The sequence below is a fragment of the Scyliorhinus canicula genome, chromosome 3, assembly GCF_902713615.1.
Source record: "Scyliorhinus canicula chromosome 3, sScyCan1.1, whole genome shotgun sequence".
Classification (NCBI taxonomy): domain Eukaryota; kingdom Metazoa; phylum Chordata; class Chondrichthyes; order Carcharhiniformes; family Scyliorhinidae; genus Scyliorhinus; species Scyliorhinus canicula.
Window position 1 is genome coordinate 120,290,883 of NC_052148.1, and position 22,862 is coordinate 120,313,744.

The 22,862-nt window shown below is 46.4% G+C and overlaps 1 protein-coding gene across 2 annotated transcripts in view; it reads right to left on the reverse strand.

Annotated features, from left to right (window-relative positions):
• pdgfra (platelet-derived growth factor receptor, alpha polypeptide) overlaps positions 1 to 22,552 on the reverse strand; it is a 68,721-nt gene extending 46,169 nt beyond the window's left edge. The window contains exon 1 of one of the 2 annotated variants that reach the window (XM_038791169.1): positions 22,272 to 22,552. The gene's annotated coding sequence lies outside the window, so the exon portion shown is untranslated. Of the gene's footprint in view, positions 1 to 21,503; positions 22,058 to 22,271 lie in introns of those variants that run through there. The other variant, XM_038791170.1, reaches the window with a different exon arrangement.
• Positions 22,553 to 22,862: the final 310 nt, after the last annotated feature.

Sequence of the window (22,862 nt, forward strand, 5' to 3'; positions counted from 1 at the left end):
TGGCAAGATAATCCAAACTGGCTCAGTGGGAGGAAGCAAAGGGTGGAATTTAGTGGGCCCATTCGCCATGGGTGTAAATCCTCTTTTGGCCACAAAATCAAATGTGTGGGCCATAACAGGATTTGCACCGTCAAGTTAGCAATTTGAAATCTTCCCTCGCACCCCTGCCAGTGGCATGATCAGGGTCACATCTTGACCCCACTTTCCATTCATTTTAATGAATTTAAATATTCTGAAATGGCTTCACGCTGTAACAGCTTCCTACACTGGAGCCTCCCCGTCAGTAGGCCTGACGTCACATCAATGTGATTCACTATTGGTTTTCAAAAGCGACAACCAGTCTGTTGACCACGCCCAGGGCGTGGGGATAAGTATAGCCTTGTGGTGGTGAGGGACATGGCCAGGTACTGGCATTGTTCCTTGGCACCCTGGCACTGCCAACCTGCCACCCTCACACTGCCAATCCAACACTGCAAGAGGCAGGCCATTTGGGAAGCCCCATTCAGATGGAGGGGTTCCGTTACGTGTGTGCGGGGGGTGGTGGACGTTGTGCATGCATTTGGGTTGGGAGCCGGAGACTGTGGAGGAGGTTGGGGACAGTGCCAATGATGGGGAGTGGGTTGGGCGATGCCAGTGACGGAGGTGTGGTGCCAGTGAGGGGGGGTTGCTCCGACATCGGTAATGTGGGGCAGGTTCACCCCTATGGATGTATGATGTCTGGCTCTGGAGGTTTCCCCGTTCTTTGCATGGTGGGGCTGGTTGCCCTTCTGCATGTTAGGTGGGTCTCAATCTCCATGGGGGAGGGGGAGAGGTCCAATTTCCATTCAGGGAACTTTGATATCGGGCCATCGAACAGCCCTACTGACTGTGTGATTTATGCCTGCACTTTGAAGTTGCACAGAGTGCCATTTAATCAGGCGGGAAACGGCATCTGTAAAGCCGGCGAGTTTCACGCAGTTTTTCTCGCCTGATCAGCACCCTGTGCAATTTTGGGGAAATTCCATCCAAAGGGTATGGTGGATGTGTGTTTTTGTGACTGGAAGATTGATTCCACTGGTGTTCAGCAGAATCGTGTCCTTTGCTTTCATGGTATAGCTTTGTAAAGAAATTTAAAGTATCCAATTATTTTTTTTCCAATTAAGGAGCAATTTAGCGTGGCCAATCCACCTACCCTAGACATCTTTGGGCTGTGAGGGTGATACCCATGTAGGCACAGAGAGAATGTGCAAACTCCACACGGACAGTGACCCGGGGCCGGGTTCGAACCTGGGTCATCGGCACCGTGATCATGCAGTGCTAACCACTGCACCCTTTTCATGGCATAGCTCAATGATTTACACTAAACGTAGGGGCCATGATTAAGAAGTTTGCAGGTGAAAATAAAATGGTTGTGTGATTTTCTGTGAAGAAGAAAGCTGTGGACTGCAAGAAGATATCAAAGAACTAACTAGGTGGACAGGAAAGGGAGAAATAGAGTTCAATCCATGGAAGTGTAAGTTAATGTATCTGGGAAGGCCAACAAAGCAATGGAATACACAATGAAGGGTAGGATACCAATCAGTATAGAGGGTGCAAAGGGACCTTGCAGTGCATGTCCACAGATCCCTGTACATGTAAAAGGTGGTTAAGATGGCATGCAGGATACTTCCCTTTATTAACCAAAATGGAAAAACAGGGAGGTTATGCTAGAACTGCATAAAACACTAGTTAGGCCACAGTTGGAGTACTGTATACAGTCTGGTCACCATACTACATAAATTATGCAATTGTCCTGCAGAGAGAGGAAAGGACAGAGTTACAATGATGTTTACAATGGCGTATTTTAGCTCTGAAGAAAGTATGAATATGCAGGGGTTGAGGAGAGGTTTAATTGAGGTGTAGAAAGTTATGAGGGAACGAGATAAAATGTAAAGGACCCTTGCCAAAAAAGATCAGTAACCAGAGGGCATAAATTTAAAGTAATTAGTAAAAGGATTTGTGGGGATGGTTGAGGAGACTTTTTGTCACCTCAAAGGTGGTTGGGTCTGGAATTCAATGCCTGGAAGGGTGGGAAGGGCAAAACACTTCATTGCGTTTATAAAGAACTTGGATGGGGTGGCACATGGCGCAGTGGTTAGCCCTGGGACTGCAACGCTGAGGACCCAGGTTCAAATCCCGGCCCTGGGTCACTGTCCATGTGGAGTTTGCACATTCTCCCCATGTCTGCATGGGTTTCATCCCCAAAACCCCAAAGATGTGCAGGTTAGGTGGATTGGCCACGCTAAATTGCCCCTTAATTTGAAAAAAAATTATAATTGGGTAATGTAAATTTATAAAAAAAATAAAGAACTTGTATAGGCTAGAGAGCAAGAGCCTGAAAGCGGGATTAAGCTTGACTGCTCTTTCTCAGCTGGCCGATTTTCCTCCATTTATGGCATATATTTACTATGTTTCTATATTATGTTTACTGGACACAATTCCTGCAATACCAAACTGCCACATTGTGAAACTACCATTTTCAGAGTCTCCATCAGTACTTCAGGCCAGGTCAAGTTCTGATTCCAAATTGAAACTGGAAGGTCAGTACATTAAGTCACCATCTTAGTTGCCCCATTTTAAATCGTTCCACTTTAACACCTGTTAGTTAATAGTATTTGTGTTTGGCATCAGAGGTTTCTCTTTTAATATTCTGATATAAGGTCAAGTGTCATCGAATCTCTACGGTGCAGAAGGAGGCCATTTGGTCCATCGTGTTTGCACCAACCCTCTGAAAGAAAGAGGTCCACTCTCCCACCCTATCCCCGTAACCCCACCTAACCTGTACATCCCTGGAGACTAAGGGGCAATTTAGCATTGCCAATCCACCTAATCTGCACATCTTTGGACTGTGGGAGGAACCCAGAGGAACCCCCGCAGACATGGGGAGAACGTGCAAACTCCAAACAGACAGTAACCTAAGGCCGGAATTGAACCTGGATCCCTGGCACTATGAGGCAGCAGTGCTAAGTGACCCAAACAATGCCATTTTGGGGCAGCCTTTTGGCTACCTCATCTGCTCTTGGTTATTGCCTCCCTCTCACAGACCCTCCAGCTCGCCAACCCTTCCTTTCGCTGACCCTACCTCACGCCAACCCTCCGTCTCGACGACCCTCCCTCTCACTGATCTTCCCCCTCATTGATCCTCAATCACATTGCCTCTCCAGCTTGCCTCTTCAACCCTGAAGCTCAAACCTGCTGTTCCTGCCTCTTTCTACTAATCCTGTGAACCCTTACTGACAGTGAGGGTTCAGGAGGGAGAAATGGTGAGAGGAAGGAAGGGTCAGTTGGAGGGAAGATTGACAATTGATGGGAGGTTCGGTGAGAGGGAGGGTCCACTACAGCTTTTACGTTGGTTGGAATAGGAAGCAATTTGTTTAAAATGGTTTTGTTTAAAGTTGCACTTTTCAGGAACACACCTGCACACATTAAACAATGTGAAGTGGAAATTGCTAAACAGCGTCAGTGAGAGTAACTGAACTTAACTACAAACTTTAAAACCCTGGGTTGATCAACAGCAAATCAAATGGAAGCTGAGCAGATTCTGGGCAGTCTGAAGATGATAAAAGATGTCATTACATTGCGTTTGATCTGCCAGTAGAGCTTTCTGACTTGCAAATATCATAGCTAGTAGAAGTGTGCAGGGTTCATCAGCACCCACCACTGTTTGACCTGCTCGTTCTGGCATCTAACTTTAGCAAACACAATAATTTACTCTGGGATTGCTACTTAATCTTTCTCCATAAGACATTCTTGTATAAGGAACCATCAGCCTGTGCAGCCCACTAAGTGCAGTACATAAACACATATAGTCTGTGCTTGCGTAGCGGCAGTGATATGTAAGTATGCATGTGGTGATGAAGACATGTGTGAATGATTGTGCAGGGACGAAAGAACATACCTGCGTGCAAAAGACCTGTTGTGCAAAGGACCTATTGTGCAAATGCAGATTTGTATAAGAAAATCGCTTACATTTCAACATCATCCCATTAATTTTCTAGTTACAGAAATTCAAATGTAAATGCTGACAAAGTAATCATCTTATACTGGAATGTTTGGAAAATTTGTTGTTTCGACTTACACCGTTCATATTATCTCTGTACAGTGCTATCCAGGATATAGCACAATAGGTTTCCTTATTTGAAGAGTCGTGACCCCACTATAATCTTTTAGCGGAAAGCAAAATAAGGTCTGAAAATTAAGCAGTATTTGATAAGAGGGGAGAGGATGGGGGACTGCCAATCATTCCAGTCCTTAAACAAACAAATGGGCTTTTCGGAAGTATTTCATTGTATTGTATTGATAATTGCTGAAAAATGTAGTTAAACCGCCAAGAGTCAAATACCAAACCACTCTCCTGCTACAAGATGCAACACATCACTCGGTAACATTAAGAAATAGATCCCTGGCAGCACGGTGGCCTAGTAGTTAGCACAGCTGCCTCACGGCGCTAAGGTCCCAGGTTCGATCCCGTCTCTGGGTCACTGTCCGTGTGGAGTTTGCACATTTTCCCCGTGTCTGCGTGGGTTTCACGCCCACAATCCAAAAATGTGCAGAGTAGGTGGATTGGCCACGCTAAATTGCCCCTTAATTGGAAAAAATAATTGGGTAATCTAAATTTAAAAAAAAGAAAGAAATAGATCCCTAAAGCCATTTCACTGATCATCATTTTCGCTTTGATTTTGCTGCAGTAATATCATAAAGTAAATTAAAGATATCATAGGTACCATATTAGAGATTTTAAAATTGTTTTGATTGTCTGATAGTCTGGAACTAAATGTTCTGGTGAAGTAATTTCTCTTGATTATTCAATGACCAGGAAAAATAATCCCCTTTCTTAGTTGAAAATGAAATGAAAATCGCTTATTGTCACAAGTAAGCTTCAAATGAAGTTACTGTGAAAAGCCCCTAGTCGCAACATTCCAACACCTGTTCGGGGAGGCTGGTACGGGAATTGAACCGTGCTGCTGGCCTGCCTTGGTCTGCTTTAAAATCCAGTGATTTAGCCCTGTGCTAAACCAGCCCAGTTGTGACACAATACAGTAAAAATATTCTAGAATATTGCTACAGGAGCAAAGGAAAGAATAAGACTTGTATTTTTTAAGTTCAGATTCCAGGCTTGACCTCCATTCACAGCAGTCTCCTGCAAAGGGCGATTTCCCCCAAGGTTCAGCCCTGGTCACCTTTAGGAGAAGAAGGCCTTGTTGTGGTTGGTGAGAAGGATGCTCTTCATGCAACGATGGCACAGTGATTAACACTGCTGCCTCACAGCTCCAGGGACCAGGGTCAATTCTGACCTTGGGTGGAGTATGCACGTTCTCCCCTCATCTGCATGGGTTTCCTCCGGGTGCTCCGATTTCCTCCCACAGTCCAAAGATGTGCAGGTTAGGTGGACTGGCCAAGCTGAATTGCCCCTTAGTGTCCAATGATTAGATGGGACTATGAGTTACAGGGATAGTGGGAAGTAGGCCAATGTTGAGGTGCTCTTTCAGAGTGTCGGTGCAGACTCAATAGACTGAATGGCCTCCTTCTTCACTGTAGGGATTCTAAGATAACCTCCAACGCTGTCCATTCCCTCCCTATCCCTGTCCTCCCTCTCCCAAAACCCAGCAAAACTCCATCCCCTAAAGGATTGAGAGAGTCATGGTGCTGATTACATCTGTGGTAATGAGTGCAGACTGAAACATCTCAGGAAATAAACTCCTGAGCACTGAGTAATCCAGTACAGACACTCAGACCTTGCGGCTTTCACCCTTTGGCTGCAAGTTTGTGAACACCAATGTCTCTGATGAACTAAACACTTTATAGACAAGTAACTTATCTCCTCTTGACAAAGCTGATAACAATTAAAATAAGGAATAAATAGTGTGCCTATGACAGGTGTCAGGTAGAAAATACAATTGAAAACCAAACTGAATGTAGAAGGTTCAGAGGAGAGGTGAAGAAGCAAATATGAGAAGCAAAGAGGGAATTTAAAGAGGCCGACAGCTAACATGAAATCTTCTACAGGCATATAAATAATACAGGGATGGGAAAAGGAGGAGTAAATCCAGGGCGGGATTCTCTCAGCTCAGGGCCGGCCAGAGAATCCCCACGACCGGTGCGAATCGCGCCACACTGCCCCGAAGCCGGCACACGATTCTCCATAGAGCGGAGAATTGGTGCCATTGCTGCTGGCGTGGTTAGTGCGGCGCCGGTTGGGGGCTGCTCTACGCAGCCGGCCCGCCAATTCTCGGCCTGAAATGGGCCGAGCGGCCGTCGTAAAAACGCCGGGTCCCGCCGGCTGCGTCCACACCTGCTCACAGCCGGCAGGAACTCGCTGAGGAATGGTCGGGAGGCGGCCTGTGGGGGGGAGGTGTGTCCGACCCTGGGGGGGCTTCCGATGTGGCCTGGGCCACAATTAGTGCCCACCGATCGGCGGGCCGGCCTCTCTGGCTGGCAGCTCCATTCCTCCGCACCGGCCCCTGTAATCCTGCGCCATGTTGCGTCGGGGCCGGGGCGTTGAAGGAAGCCACTGCGCATGCGCGCATTGGCGCTGGTGCCACTATGCATCCGCGGATCCCGCGGCGCCCAGTTCACGCCGGGATCAGAAGTTGGAGTGGCGTGAACCATTCCAGTGCCATGCTAGCCCTCTGTCGGGGCCAGAATTGCTGATCCTGAGGCCGTGTTGGCGCCGTCGAGGCATCAACACTTAGCCTCAGGATCACAGAATCCCGCCCCCAATTAGGGACCAAAAAGCACGTTTACACATGAGGGCAGAGAGCATGGGCGGAATTCAAACTAAATCCGCTCTTGGATGCATTTAGCGGGTTGTTCCTCGGTGGCTGCAGCGCCAAGAAACACCCGCTATTGAACAGCACTTTGCCATTTTGTTTTGGCCTCGGGGAGATTCTCTTTGCCAAGGCCACACTTAGAGGGATTTCGTGCTGGCCAGGAAGAAAGGCTCCCCACTGATCCGCCTGCCATTTTGACCAGCTGTCCCAATCTTCCCTGCCCTTTCAGAACCGCCCCCCCCCCCCCTTTATTGACCCACCTTCAACTTTGGGGAGGCCCATGGGAAACCCCCTCGCCATTAGCCTCATTTGAATACATAGAGAAACAGAGTTAACATTTCGAGACCATGTGACCCTCTCTCCACAGATGCTACCTGACCTGCTAAGACTTTTCAGCATTTTCTGTTTTTATTTCAGTTTAACTTAGTTGGTGGGGAAACTTCTAGAAATCCTAATTCGGGACAAAATTAAAAGTTATTTGGAGAAATTCAGGTTAATGAGGAAATCCAGCATGGATTTCTTAATGGAAAATCATGTTCAACTAACTTGCTGGGCTGTTTTGAAGAGGTAATGAAATGAAAAATGAAAATTGCTTATTGTCACAAGTAGGCTTCAATGAAGTTACTGTGAAAAGCCCCTAGTCGCCACATTCCGGCGCCTGCCCGGGGAGGCTGGTACGGGAAGAGATAGGTAAGAGATAGGGTTGGTGAGTGTCATCATGTTAATGTGATGCACATGGACTTCCAAAAGGCAATTGGTACAGTAATGCACAACAGACTGGTGAGCAAAGTTATAACTCTTGGAATAAAAGGGACAGTGGTGACATGGATACGAATGGCCAAATGACAGAATACAGAGAGTAGTTGGATGTTTGTGCTGGAAGAAGATTTGTGGTTCAGTTTCCCAGGGGTCAGCATTGGGACCCTTTCTTTCCCTGATATATATTAATGACCTAGGCTTTAGTGCACAGGGCAGAATTTCAAAGTGTGCAGTGACACAAAACCTGGAAGTATTGTAAACTGTATAGAACTTCAAACGGACATAGACAAGTTGGTGGAATGGCCACTCAGATGACGTTCAATGCAGAGAAACGCAAAGTAATACATTTTGGTAGAAGGAACATCGAGAGACAATATAATTTTTTTTTTATAAATTTAAAGTACCCTATTCATATTTTCCAATTATGGGGCAATTTAGCATGGCCAATTCACCTACCCTGCACATCTTTGGGTTGTGGGGTGAAACCCATGAAAACATGGGGAGAATGTACAAACTCAACAGGCAGTGACCCAGAGCTGGGATTGAACCTGGGACCTTGGCGCCATGAGGCAACAGGGCTAACCCACTACACCACCATGCTGCCTGAGAAACTATGTAAAATAAACGGTACTACTTTAAAGAGGGAGTGGAATAGAAGGATCTGGGTGTAAATGCACATAAACCATTGAAGGTGGCAGGACAAGTAGAGAGAGTGGTTATTACAGCATTAAATATCCTAGATTTTATTAAAAGGCCATAATGCACACAAGCAAGGAGGATATGTTGAACTTGAATAAATCACTGGGGTTGGCCTCAGCTAAGGCAGTTCTGGCTGCTGCCCAGGAAGGACGCAATGCCATTAGAAAAGGTGTGGAAGAGATTCACGAGAATGTGATTGAAAGCTGGGTTGTTTTCAGTTATGAAGATAGATTGACGAAGGTAGGGCTGTTTCCCTTGGAAAAAATGAGGCTGAGAGGAGATTTGATGGAGGTGTTCAAAATCATGAGGCATTTGGGCAGTGTGGATCGGGATAAACTGTTCCCACTCACAAAGGGATTGAGAACAGGAAGGGACAGAGTTAAAGCAATTGGCAGCAGAAGCAAAAGTGATGTCAGATAAATCTTTCCACGCAGTGAGTGGTTGGGGTCTGGAATGCGCTACTTGACAGTGTGGTGGAGTCGGCTTCCATTGAAGCATCGAAAAGAAAATGAGACTGTTACCTGAAAAGGAAGGATGTGCAGGATTACAGGGGGAAGGCAGGGAAATGAACTTGGTGAGTTGCTCATTCGGAGAATCAGTACGGACACAATAGTTCAGTGATCCTGATTCTCCAAGGCACAAGTCAGGAAGTAATGGAATACTCTCCATTTGTCTGTTCGAGTGCAGCTCCCACAACACTCAAAAAGCCCAACGCCATCCAGGACAAAGCAATCTGTTTGACTAGCCACCCCCATCACATTCACTCGCTCCACCACCGACACACAGCAACAGCAGTCTGTGCCATCCGCAATAGGCACTGCAGCAACTCTCCAAGACTCCTCAGAGGGCACCTTCCAAACCAGCGACCTCGACCACAAAGAAGTACAAGGGCAGCAGATGCATGGAAACATTACCACCCGCAAGCTCCCCTCCAAGCCACACACCATCCTGATTTCAAACTGTTTCACAGTTCTTTCATAGCTGCTGGGTCAAAAACTTGGAACTCTCTCCCTAAAAGCTCGGTAAGTGCACATACACCGCATGGGCTACAGCGGTTCAAGGTGCTTCAGCACCACCTCCTTAATGTCACTTACCAATGGTCAATAAATATTGGCCTAGCCAGTGACATCCCATTAAGTATGAAAAAAATTCAAGTAGATCTGAAAATTGTCAAAGTTTTACCATAACTTTTATTAGCTTTCAATCACATTCACAGGCGTTATCACAGGCTGGGAACTGCAATCCCAGCATGTCTGAGGGGTTTTGGCACATGCATGGTCCGGGAGTGGGCTATGTATGTGAAATGGTGTTTTGGCATTCACAAGGTGCCTGTGTGAAGAGAGAGAAAAAAAGAAACGGAGCAAAAACACATGTGATCAGGAGCAGAGAACCATATTCAAAAAAAGTTCCAGGTAAGGGACAGGGAGAGGGGGCAGGAAGTGGTCCCATTTAAGAAGAGGAGCAGTAAAAGAAGCTCCAAACAGAAAAAGAGCAAACTTTAGATGGAGTGGGCTCAGAAGAGGCCCTGGAGATTGAAGAAGGCAACAGAAGGTTGGTGACCGCATGCTTGGGGTGAACCTTCCCCATTGGAGCAGTCATATTCTATTCAGTGCAGTCAAAGATCTGGGGCGGGACTCTCCTATGGCTGCTGCTGAAATTGGGAAAGGCCATTGGGTGGGGAATGGGTTCCGATGTCAAAATTGCGGCTGCTGCTGATTTGACGCCAAATCGCAATTCTCCCTCACCTCGACACAGCATCAATGAAGTCCAGAATACACGTACAGTAAACACCGTTTGCATGTCATTAGCGGACCTGACCCAGTATTCCTCAGGGCCTCCACTTTTCTCCGCCTCCAATGAGCTGAGTTCCCGATGGCACGGTTCATTTGTGCTTTTAAAAATCGGGAAACCGACGTCGGTGCCGGTGAGGGAGATAGCGGGGATCCGGAAAGTTTCTGAGATCGCCATAATATGCTGACATTTGTACAGCTGACTGGGGGGGGTTCTGCCAGGGCCGGGGAGGATTAGCAGGGAGTGGCCTGGGGTGGGCAGTGGAGTTGGGATGGGTGGGCATGGAAACGCATTGCCGCAACCTACAACACAGCCATTCAGCTGCGCACACTGCTGACCGCCCACTATGAACTTAGGTCATCTGGGTGCCCCCCCAGGCCACCATCCCTAGGTGCCCTCTGGCCTCTGCCGACCCATCAGCTGTATGGGCGTACTCCAACACAACCAGTGCCACCTTGATGGCTGGGATGGTATGTGTGGGGAGTGGTGTGTATATGCGGCTGCAGCTTGTCAGCCTCCCCAGTGTCAATCACGGACCCGGCGGATCCCGTACCATTTTTCATTGGGGTCGATTGTGTTTTACGTGGCGCTGGTGCTAGCCCCTCCACAGTTGCTGAATCGATCCAGGTTTGGTGTCAGTTCTGCAGGCATGAAAGTCCATGAATGTTGCATTGGTGCCAACACTTAGTCTCAGAAACGGAGAATCCCACCCCTGACATCTTGCTTCTCAGTTGGTGCTTAAGCGTATACTCAGGAATCCAGGGGAATGGAATCTTGGATGGTAAGACTGAAGCCTTGTGAGGCAGGGCGACATAGAGGCGACCTGAGTTGGGGTGACTTTAGGAGAGAATCCAAGGCAAGATATTCAACGTTGAAAACTGGAGTTCTTCAGGAGAGAGACAGAGTTTTAGCAAGATTGACTTACAGTGTTGATTGATGTCTAGGTGGGTGTTGAGAGATCCATGGTTTCTGTCTTGGTCGCATCTGCCTTTTATTTAGCACACAGTGAGTTTGAACAGCTAGTCTGTTAATCCGCATGTATTTCATATTCACCTTGAATGTTAGCGTGTAAGTTAGATATTGTAAATTGTTTTATCTTTCTGACCTTGTATCATAAAGTTAATCTTTGTTCAAAACCTATAGATCTTGTGGCTTTATTTTCTCGGTAGGTGTTTTAACTCTCAAACTTTACTTACAAAAGGTCCCTAACTGGATTGTACCTAAAACGTTGGGGTCTGGTCCAGGCTCATAACACTTTTTTAATGAAGAATCTGTTTAGGTTTTCATTGCATCCAGCACACAAGAAATATTCTCCAGTGGTAAGATTCTGATGGTCACCACATTTGCTGCACAGAGGTATCTGTATAGCTCTATTGCTCCAATTCCTATAATAACACTGTACCAACATAAGAGTACGTAGGCTACGAAAGAGATTAGGAGCTTAAGGGTAGAAATTCAAGTATACTAGAAATTATTAGATTGTGCTAACTTTAGATTATTGAAACAATATACTATAAAGCAACAACAACTTGAATTTTCCTAGTACCTTCAACACTGTAAAATATCCTAAGGACATTACAGGAACATTATCAGACAAAACTTGACACCAAGACGCATAAGGATATCTTAGGAATTTTCCGCTCAATCATAACCTTTTACGGTGGGTTTGTATTTCATCATAAATACTGACAAAATTAGGCAGGTCCTTGCGAGAATGGAGTTGTGGTTTGTACTATGTGTTATTTGCTTTTCTTTTTGTGCAGTACTATACAATGTCATTGTTTTATATGCCAAAAATACCTCAATACAATTGTTTATTAAAACAACTACTGACAAAAGTGTCCTTCTCCCTGGTGTCAAATGGGTGTGACAGGACTTGGGGCAAAGACAAGCCCCCCACACCCTGAGTGCTCAACATTACATCCACTCTCACTGTGATCTTCGTGCACACTCACAGAACAAAACTGTGATCAAAATCACAGCGAGATTTAAAGAGCCTAGCGGGTAAATACTCAATTCAGGCGATATTCTGTTGTTTTGTTACTTCCTGCTACTTCTTTTTAAAATCTGAATGCAGAATTATGGATTAGTATGGCGGGGGGGGGGGGGGGGGGGGGGGGGGGGGGGAGTGGTTGCCATGGGAGATTGGTTCAATTGTGGATTGCTTCTGGGCAATTGTGATTTAGTAGATGTGTTTTAGTTTGGCCAGGCAGGACTGACAATTAGGGTTATGGACAGTGGCTAGTTAATCAACTTCTTAACACTTTTGGCAACTGCATTTTCAGTAAAACATTTGCATATTTAGTACAAGCACACTAACTTGTGGTTTGATTTATTTAGAGCCATTGAGTTCAACAGCACAGAAAGAGGCCCTTTGGCCCATCGTGTCTGCATTGACCATAAAACAGCTATCTACTCTCCCATTTTCCAGCACTTGGTTCGTAGCCTTGCATGCTGTGACAATTAAAGTGCTCATCTAAATGCTTCTTAAATGTTACGAGAGTTCCTGTCTCTACCAACCATTCAGGCAGTGAGTTCCAGATTCCCACCACCCTCTGGGTGAAAACGCTTTCCTCAAATTCCCCCTGAACCTCCCACCCTTCACTTTGAACATTGTGTCCCCTCAGAACTGACCCCTCAAATAAGGGGATCATCAGCTCCCTAGCCACCTTGTCCATGCTCCTCGTAATCTTATACACCTCAATCAGGTCACTCCTCTTGTCTTCTCTGCTCCAATGAAAACATCCCAAGCCTATCCAACCGCTCTTTATAACTTAAATGTTCCATCCCGGGCAACATTCCGGTGAACCTTCTCTGCACCCTCTCCAGTGCAATTAAATCCTTCCTGTAATGTGGCGACCAGAATTGCACACTGTACTCCAGCTCTGGCCTCACCAAAGTTCTATACAGATCCATCTTGACCTCCCTGCTTTTGTAATCTATGCACCAATTGATAAAAGCGAGTGCTCATATGGCTTTTTCGCCACCCTATTAACCTGCCCTTCTGCCTTCAGAGATCTATGGACAAACACGCCAAGGTCCGTTTGTTCTTCGGAACTTCCCAGTCTCAAATCTTTCACCGTATAGTTCCTTGTTAAATTACTCCTTCCAAAGTGTATCACCTCACACTTTTCAGGGTTAAATTCCATTTGCCACTTATCTGCCCATTTGACCATCCCATCTAAATCTTCCTGTAACCCAAGAAACTCAACCTCATTGTTTTATTTTAAATAAACATTTTATTCAGGTTTTTTTTGGTATTATAACAACACAATAAACAATGTACATGAAACTATATAGTGCAAAAGCCGTCTCCCTCCCTTACAGGTCCCACCTTTATTAACCCCCTACTCTGCTAAACTAAACTAACTACCCACCCTTCCCCCCGCCCCCAACCCCCGTTCTGCTGACGATTAATTTTCCGTGAAGAAGTTGACGAACGGTTGCCACCTCCGGGCGAAACCTAACAGTGACCCTCTCAAGGCGAACTTGATTTTCTCCAAACAGAGAAAGCTAGCCATGTCCAATAGCCAGGTCTCCAACTTCGGGGGCTTTGAGTCTCTCCAAGCTAATAGTATCCCTCTCCGGGCTACCAGGGAAGCAAAGGCCAGAACGTCTGCCTCTCTCCTCCTGGATTCCCGGGTCTTCCGACACCCTGAAAATCGCCACCTCTGGACTCAGTGCCACCCTTGTTTTTAACACCATGGACATGACATCTGCAAACCCCTGCCAAAATCCCTGAAGCTTCGGACATGTCCAGAACATGTGGATATGATTCGCTGGTCCTCCCGCACATTTTGCATATCTGTCTTCCACCCCAAAGAATAACTGTGTTGAAGTCCCCTCCCATGACCAACCTGTGCGAGTCCAGGTCTGGTATCTTCCCCAGCATCCTCTTTATAAACTCCACATCATCCCAATTTGGCGCATACACATTTACTAATACCACCTGCACCTCCTCTAGTTTCCCACTGACCATAATGTACCGACCTCCCACATCCAAAACTATTATATCCTCCTCAAACACCACCCGCTTATTGATCAGGATCGCGACCCCTCTAGTCTTTGAATCCAGTCCTGAGTGAAAGACCTGACTGACCCAGCCTTTCCTCAATCTGATCTGGTCAGTTACTCTAAGGTGCGTCTCCTGCAACATTACCACGTCCGCCTAAGATGCAAGAACACACGTGCCCTCTTGACCGGTCCATTTAACCCTCGAACATTCCAGGTGATCAGCCTAGTTGGGGGGCTCATTGCCCCCCCCCCCCCCCCCCCCCTCCCCCCACCCTTCGCCGATCAGCCATCCCCTTTTTTGGGCCAGCCTCCAGCCCATGCTCCGTGCCTCCACCGGCCCGCCCCCAGGCAGCCTCCGCCCCCAACCTCCTCTCTGTCCCTTGGCCCAAGTCCCTCCCTCATCATCGGAACATTTCCCGCCCCCACAGTAACAACACTCTATAACCCAACCCCTTTGATAAACCAAACACATGCACATCCCCCAATGCGCTTCCATGAGCTAGCCCGCCCAGCTAACCTCAACCTCATTGTTAACCATCCAGTCAATCTTTGTGTCCTCCACAAACTTACTGATCCTAGCCCCCACATAGGCACCTATGTCATTTATATAAATGACAAACATTAGGGGGCTCAGCATGGATCCCTGCGGTACGCCACTGGTCACTGGCTTCAAGTCACTAAAGTAGCAGTCTGTCATCACCCTCTGTCTCCTACCGCTAAGCCAATTATGAATCCACCTTATCAAATCACCCTGTCTCCCATGTAAGACCTTGTCAAAGGCTTTGCTGAAAGTCCATGTAAACTACATCAACTGCACTATCCTCATCTAGATACACTTCGTTACATGCTCAAAAAATTCAATCAAATTTGTCAGACATGACCTCCCCCTGACAAAGCCGTGCTGACTATCCCCGATCAAACCTTGCCTCTCCAAGTTGAGATAGATTCTCTCCTTCAGAACCTTCTCCAGTAGTTTCCCAACCACTGGCATGAGACTCACTGGTCTGTAGTTCCCTGGCTTGTCTCTACAACCTTTCTTAAATAGTGGGACCACATTAGCTGTTCTCCAGTCCTCTGGCACCTCCATTGTGGCCAGAGAGGAATTAAAAATTTGGGTCAGAGCCCCAGCAAACACCTCCCTCGCCTTCCACAGAATCCTGGGACACAATTCATCCCGACCTGGAGATTTGTCCACTTTTAAGTCCGCCAATCCCTTCAATACCTTGTCACTCCCGATGACAATTTGCTCAAGAACCTCACAATCTCTCTCCCCGAGTTCCATAATTATCTCCTCATTCTCTTTGGTGAAGACAAATGTGAAATATTCATTTAACACCTTGCCAATGTCCTCTGGCTTCACCCACAGATTTCCTTGTTGGTCCCTAATGGGCCCTACTCTTTATCCTCTTCCCATTGATATATTTATAGAATATCTTGGGATTTTCCCTACTTTTACCAGCCAGAGCTTTGTCATATCCCCTCTTTGCTCTCCTAATTGATTTCTTAAGCTCCATCCTGCACTTTCTGTACTCCGCTATTGCCTGTGCTGACTTGATCCCTTTATACTTATTAAAAGCCTCTCTTTTCCTTTTCATCGTATCCTGAATGTCTCTGGTCGTCCATGGTTAATGATAGTGATCTAATGTCAAATGATATGATATCCAGTGTTAATGATATTGATACAATATCAAATACAGCATTTAAATAGATGTACTTAGTATGGCCATGTACATTTAGAAAATGGTTCCCGGGCAGCAGCAGGCTATTCAGCCCATCATGTCCAAGCAGACTCTGCTCGAGCGACTCAGCTCCTCTCACCCGCCTGCCCTTTCCTTGCCATTGTTTTCTCTTTTCAGGTGGCACGGTGGCGCAGTGGTTAGCACGGCTGCTTCACAGTGCCAGGGACCCAGATTCAATTCTGGCCTTGGGTGACTGTGTGGAGTTTGCACTTTTTTTATTAATACTGATAATATTCTTTATTATTGTAGGAGGGATATCCGAGGTAGGTTATTTACTCAGAGAGTGGTTAGGGTGTGGAATGGACTGCCTGCTGTGATAGTGGATAGTCCACTTTAGGAACTTTCAAGCGGTTATTGGATAGGCACATGAAGCACAGCAGAATGACAGGGAGTGGGATTGCTTGATCTTGGTTTTGGACAATGCTCGGCACAACATCAAGGGCCGAAGGGCCTGTTCTGTGCTGTACTGTTCTATGTTCTATTGTCACAAGTAGGTGACTGCAATGAAGTTACTGTGAAAATCCCCGAGTCACCACATTCCGCCGCCTGTTCGGCTACACAGAGGGAGAATTCAGAATGTCCAATTCACCTAATAAGCAGGTCTTTCAGGACTTGTGGGAGGAAACCGGAGCACCCGGAGGAAACCCACGCAGACAGTGACCCAAGCAGGAATTGATCCCAGGTCGCAGGCACTCTGAAGCAACAGTACTAGCCACTGTGCTACCCGTGCCACAGTGTCTCCCGTGTCTGCGTGGGTTTCCTCCGGGTGCTCCGGTTTCTTCCCACAGTCCAAAGATGTGCAGGTGAGGTGGATTGGCCATGCTAAGTTGTCCTAGTGTCCAAAAAGGAGGGATTACTCAGTTATGGGGATAGATGGAGACGTGCACTTGAGTGGGGGTCTCTTTCCAAGGGTCGGTGCAGACTCGATGGGCCGAATGGCCTCCTTCTGCACTGTAAATTCTAGGATTCTATAATGTTCCAATTCTCTTCTGACAGTCACAGTTGAATCAGCCTCCACCTCACTCTCGGTAGTGCATTCCAGATCCCAACCACTCGCCCTTGCAAAAAAAAACAGCTTCTCCTCGCATTAGAAAGCCATAAGCGGCCGATTGAGAATTTAGTCGGAAAATCATGAGAAGGGAGAGTAGAGGGTGAACAGCGTAATGTTGATAGTGCGGGTGCTTGTCCACGAGGGGGAGCTGTGACTCCATTGAACTCCTGCACACAGCAGGGTGTTGCCTGAATAGTTACCCTATCATTTAGAAAGACTGTAGTAGTAGACTCACAAAATTGTTTTTGCCCAGACACAACATCCTACTCTAACTGTATATTTTGCCGCATATATTTATTTTCAACACACTATAATTTTGCACTTTTTTAAAAACGTGGCTTAGCTACTGTATTTGCAGTTTAGCCTCTGAAGGGGGAATCCACTCGCCAACGTGTTACATTGTTATCCCAGTAAATCCGTGTAACTCCGACCCAGTAAAAATAACAGTCCACAAGCAAAATCTCCACATTGACGTTATGTGAAGCGCAACATATTAAAAAGCGTCCCGTTTCAATAAGCGAGATGCATTTCCATCGAACAAAATTACAATAAATTTGTTTCATCATTTCTTGGATTATTTACCTAATCAAATTACCGTGGCTTTGATTTATCCAGGCACAATAAACAGAAAATCCTCATCTTTCGTAAAAGATGATTTCTAACGGAAACCTATTGCACCAATAATTTTTTTTAAAACAAACCTTGCTTGGAATTTCGGGTACACACAAAGAGGGCTTTCCAAATACAGAAGTGGGTGTCCCAATCACCAGACCCAACAAGCAGAAACTAATATTTTTTAATCATTTCTAAGGAACCGAGCAATCTTACCTCAGAAAAAACAAACTGTCAGATTTCTAAATTAAATTCAAATCAAGAGCTAGTGTGTGAAACTTTCCCAGAATTATTATCTTGCCATTTAGGGGCGGCAAAATGGTTAGCACTGCTGCCTCCCAGCTCCAGGGACCCGGGTTCAATTCTGCCCCCGGGTGACTGTGCGGAGTCTGCATGTTCTCCCCGTGTCTGCGTGGGTTTCCTCCCACAGTCCAAAGATGTGTAGGTTGGGTGGGGAGTAGGCCTGGATGGAGTGCTCTTTCAGAGGGCTGTTGCAGACTCGATGGGCTGAATGGCCTTCTGCACTGTCGAGATTCTGTAGTTTGGCTGAGTGCGAGTATTGCCCCCACTTTAAAACGCATGCTCAAGCGAGGATGCATAAATAATAATAATGGCTATTTTAGTTTATAGATATACTCTGACCCTGAAATGAAGGTGAACTAAAAGTGATGAGCATGTAATAAGCAGGAGTGTTTACAAACACTGACCACTTTCGGAGACCCTGGTGCTGTGGGGTGACCATAGAACTGAGTCCATCAAAAGCTTGCCTCTCCAGTACATCGGGGAACATATTATTCCCCAAACACCACGTAAGCAAAGCCCAGAAATTCTAAAATTTCCATTAAATGTAATTAAAGTTTATATTATTCGTGTTTCCCAATAACCTGCCTGGAGTAAACGGGTATACACGTTCAGTCTTCTAGCAAACTAGCCATCACTGCACCAGCGAGGTAATATCAGTAACCTGTCTGTCAATGTAATGTCATTTATTGCAGTCTGTGTTCGTTCTGTCTCGCTGGCGGATCTGTTGTAACTCGTCAGAGCATTGAGGACACTATAGCTAGATAGTCTATGATTAGTGTCCGTTTTTGTAAACGGAAGACAGAGGACATCGCTCCCCGATACAGACACCAGTAACAATCTCATTGCGATAGCACACAGACAACAATGGATGGAAACAATCCTTGTCAATTCGATTACCCCCTGGAAATGTCACTTCCTGAAACCTAGTTATTGCCATGTATTGGCAGTCAGCAGGGAGCGAGAGTGGCGTAAATTAGTTACTTTTTGTTCAGTGCCTTCTGTAATTCTACTCTTGTCCAGAGGGGGGAGTGCTGGATACTTGTATGAGACTTTATTTACATGTATGTACATTTATATTCGATTTACGAAAGTGAATTAAATGCTGAGCGAGGGATCATGTTGGTGGACGTTAATTGATTAGGAATGTATGCACACACACGCACACACATTGTGTTCTCGAAATGCTTTGAGCAGTATTCGGGGAAATAAATAGAACCAGTTTTCCTATCATGTGTGTTAACCTGTGGGAGGCCGTCATTTGTCTTAATGCTGTGACACTTTTAACCCTCATTTAATGGTTGCAAGATGTGAAATGAACATAAAGTGATATATTCAACATTTAAGTTATTTAGTCAATATTCTTAATTGCAAACAACGTGCCCTTTGAAGAAGACAAAGAAAAAACTGGATAAACACTTAATTTCACCCATGTTACAAAGTGACCACACAACTATAAACTTTACTCCTGCAGGGCGAGAGGGGGTCGATGTCACTCAGTTGCACCGTTAGGCTATCCATATAGGTTCGGGTTCCTGATTTGGAACCCAGCAGCTCGTGATTTGTAGAAAAGATTGATCCCAACCCGCCATTCGCATCCTGTCTGCCAGCGATTGTTCAGAGATTAGGTGTCCTGTGCAAAAAGGGTCTTCACAATATTTGTGCAAAAGGGGCTTCGGAGTATCTGTGCAAAAGGGGCTTAATAATATTTGTGCAAAAGGGGCTTCCGAGTATCTGTGCAAAAGGGGCTTCACAATATTTGTGCAAAAGGGGCTTCCGAGTATCTGTGCAAAGGGGGCTTCACAATATTTGTGCAAAAGGGGCTTCACAATATTTGTGCAAAAGGGGTTTCACAAGGTCTGTGTAAAAGGTGCTTCACAATATCTGTGCAAAGGGGGCTTCACAATATCTGTGCAAAAGGGGCTTCACAATATCTGTGCAAAAAGGACTTCAGAGTATCTGTGCAAATGAGGTTTCACAATATTTGTGCAAAAGGGACTTCCCAATATCTGTGCAAAAGGGGCTTCACAATATTTGTGCAAAAGGGGTGCCACAATATCTGTGCAAAAGGGGTTTCACAATATCTGTGCAAAAGGGGTTTCACAATATCTGTGCAAATGAGGTTTCACAATATCTGTGCAAATGAGGTTTCACAATAGCTGTGCAAAAGAGGTTTCACAATATTTGTGCAAAAGGGACTTCACAATATCTGTGCAAAAGGGGCTTCACAATATCTGCAAAAGTGGTTTCACAATATCTGTGCAAAAGGGGTTTCACAATATTTGTGCAAAAGGGACTTCACAATATCTGTGCAAAAGGGGTTTCACAATATCTGTGCAAAAGTGGTTTCACAATATTTGTGCAAAAAGGGTTTCACAATACTTGTGTAAAAGAGGTTTCACAGTTTCTGTGCAAACGGGGCTTCAGGGAATCTGTGCAGATTGTAACCCCAAGTGCATTTGGAGACTGAATCTGTCTAAACGACCGCTCTGCTTGCTGTAGTAAAAGTCGAAAACAATCCCTGTGTTTGATTATCAGATTGTGCGAACCGCCTTGAATGTTCAACTTCTGGAGTCCATCAAAAGGGGCGGGGGGCAGACTCCAGGGTGACAGGGCAGAGCCAAATCCTGCACTCAATCCCTTACAGACCTGGAGGGCTGATTGGGCAAAGCGCGCCTCTCTCATGTTACACATGAAGGAAGGGTGTTTGAAATGAAAGCCCTCCTGGGCTGCTCGGAGCTGCCAACTTGAATCCGTTGAGGAGAAACCCCATCTCCTCTCCCAGTCCCAACATTTGAGAACGACACTTGGATCATTGGCTGGTGAGTCCGACTTAGGAATCTTACTCAACACAGCCAGCAAGGAGTTAATAAAGGATTGAACTATTGTCACAGAACGAAACTATATGATCACGACAATTAAAACACACACACCAGGTTGTACTGGTTTATAACAGACGCCTAAAGGGATTAAACCGAGACAAACAAAGGATTTCCCTGGGACAGAAATGGGTTTATCAAGATAGGCTTACACAAGTTCCATTGTTTCAGACTTTACATATCTAAATAATGCTGCTCCCTAAAATGCCAGATACCAGCAGATGACGGATAGCCCGCTCGCTCTCTGGGAGCTTTCTTTAATCGCCCTGGCTCCCTGTTAACCCTCAGTTAGCGGCGTGTACAGCCCCGGGCTGCAGTGCCACTCTCCCGCTGCGCCCTCACACTTGGAGACTGAGCTGGGCAGCTTCAGGCCGGCTACTGCTTTCCAATCTCCGTGCGAAAACCCGGCAGAAACTGGGGAGGGGGGTGGGCACCGGGAATCTGGTACCCGGGAGAGTGGGAGCAGTGTGACCGGAGAACAGGAGCTGGCGAATTGCGAAGTCAGATCATTCTTTCAACACAATAAACGAACAATGCAGAAGTGGAAGAGGAATTGTTAATAGATTACAGATGTATTACAGCGGGGAGCGCTATGGAGGGGAGAGAGGGGGGACGTGTGAAGGGAAGCAAGAGAGGCAAAGATGGGGTGTGGGGAGGAGGGGGGATGGGAGATTGGACGGAAGAAGGGAATTGAGGGAAAGTTGCCTTTTACTGGTGATTCTCATCGATGTGGATAAAGGGCTGAGTGAAGAAATAGAGATAGTGAGAGTGGGCTGTGAGTGTAAACAGAGCCATGGGATGAAGCAAGAGGCGGATAGGAGATGGACAGAGAAAGGCACAGCAGTGAAATCGATCAGAGTCCCATTCCTACCTCTTCCCGCCGCAGCGATAGTTTCAGAAAGCTTTCGCCCCGCGCTCCCACTTCACACACTATCCACTTCTGGCACACTTCTTCTTCCCTTCCTGTTTATGGGATTCATCCGCATGGCAGAGCTCCTCAACAATTCCCAAATCTCTCTCTCTCCCCTCGATCCCAGGACAGCGAAGTATTCCCAAAGAGTGAGAGAGGGGGGGGCAAAAAGCCTCTATTTCGTTCGAAATTCCTTAAATCCCTGACGCAGGCACCCGATGGCTTCCAGAGCGAGCGCCAATGTGTTTGTCATTACAGACTTTACGCAATGGAGCCATCAGCTTAAAGGGCTGTCCAAGGGAAAATGCAGCGGGCGGGCGAACGTGACAACACTTCTCTCGCCTGTGTTAGCGGTACAACACCAACATGCCACAGTCCAAATAGGCTGCCCACTCCCAAACTCCACACACACACACATCCAACTCCAAAGAAACGCACAATTTTCACACAGCGTCTCTGGCCAAAGGCAGCGGTATTTTCTGGAGGGGAGAGGCTGACAGAGAATGAAGTGGGAGGAATTGTACAAGGATCTGGATGTTTGTGTGTAGCCAGACTGGGCGAAGGCAGGTCCCTGCTGCCAATCCCCCCCCCCCCCCCCCCCCCCGCCCTTTCCTGCCCTGCAAACTCGATGCTAAATCTGTTACAGAAGGAGATGATAAAACAAACTACCTCCCCCTTAATAAATCCACCCCCCCCCCCCCCGCCCCCACCCAACCCCCTTTCCCTTACCTTGCTCAAAGTGGAAAGTCCACAAACTATCCTTCCATTCGGGGCCAGCATGTACATTTAGCACTGGAGCCGGCCTCAGATTGTTAATGGGCGCAAAGAACGGCAGCTTGTAATTGATTCAATGTTGCAGTCCATCCTTCCAAAAAAACTAATCATCTGCTTTAAGTAAATAACTGTCAGGAAATGAAGTCCCTGTGGTCGCTTCACAATAAGAGTCGGCAGTTTTGTGCCGGCGCTCGGAGTCCCGTTGCTCTCACACTGTGAAGATTGGGCCTCCTAAACTCTTAACCACACAGCGCGCAGTCACATCCAGGGCTGCCTTGCTCAGAAAGTTGCCATATGTGCTTTTTGAAGGAAGTTTTATATGGAGGGAAATGTTTCTTCTCTTTTGCACACACACCCTCCCTCAACCCTTGTCAGAACGCGCTCCCTGATTGCTGCACGTTATGAATGGGCGAACTGAGCCACTGCTAAATTGTTGGTCAGTAATGTTCAGTCCAACTGTAGCTTTTACAGAAAGAATAGCGTTAGTTAGTTTCACTCAAATGCAAACAGCTTGAAGTTGGGGAGGGGGCTGGGGGAGGGTTTTGG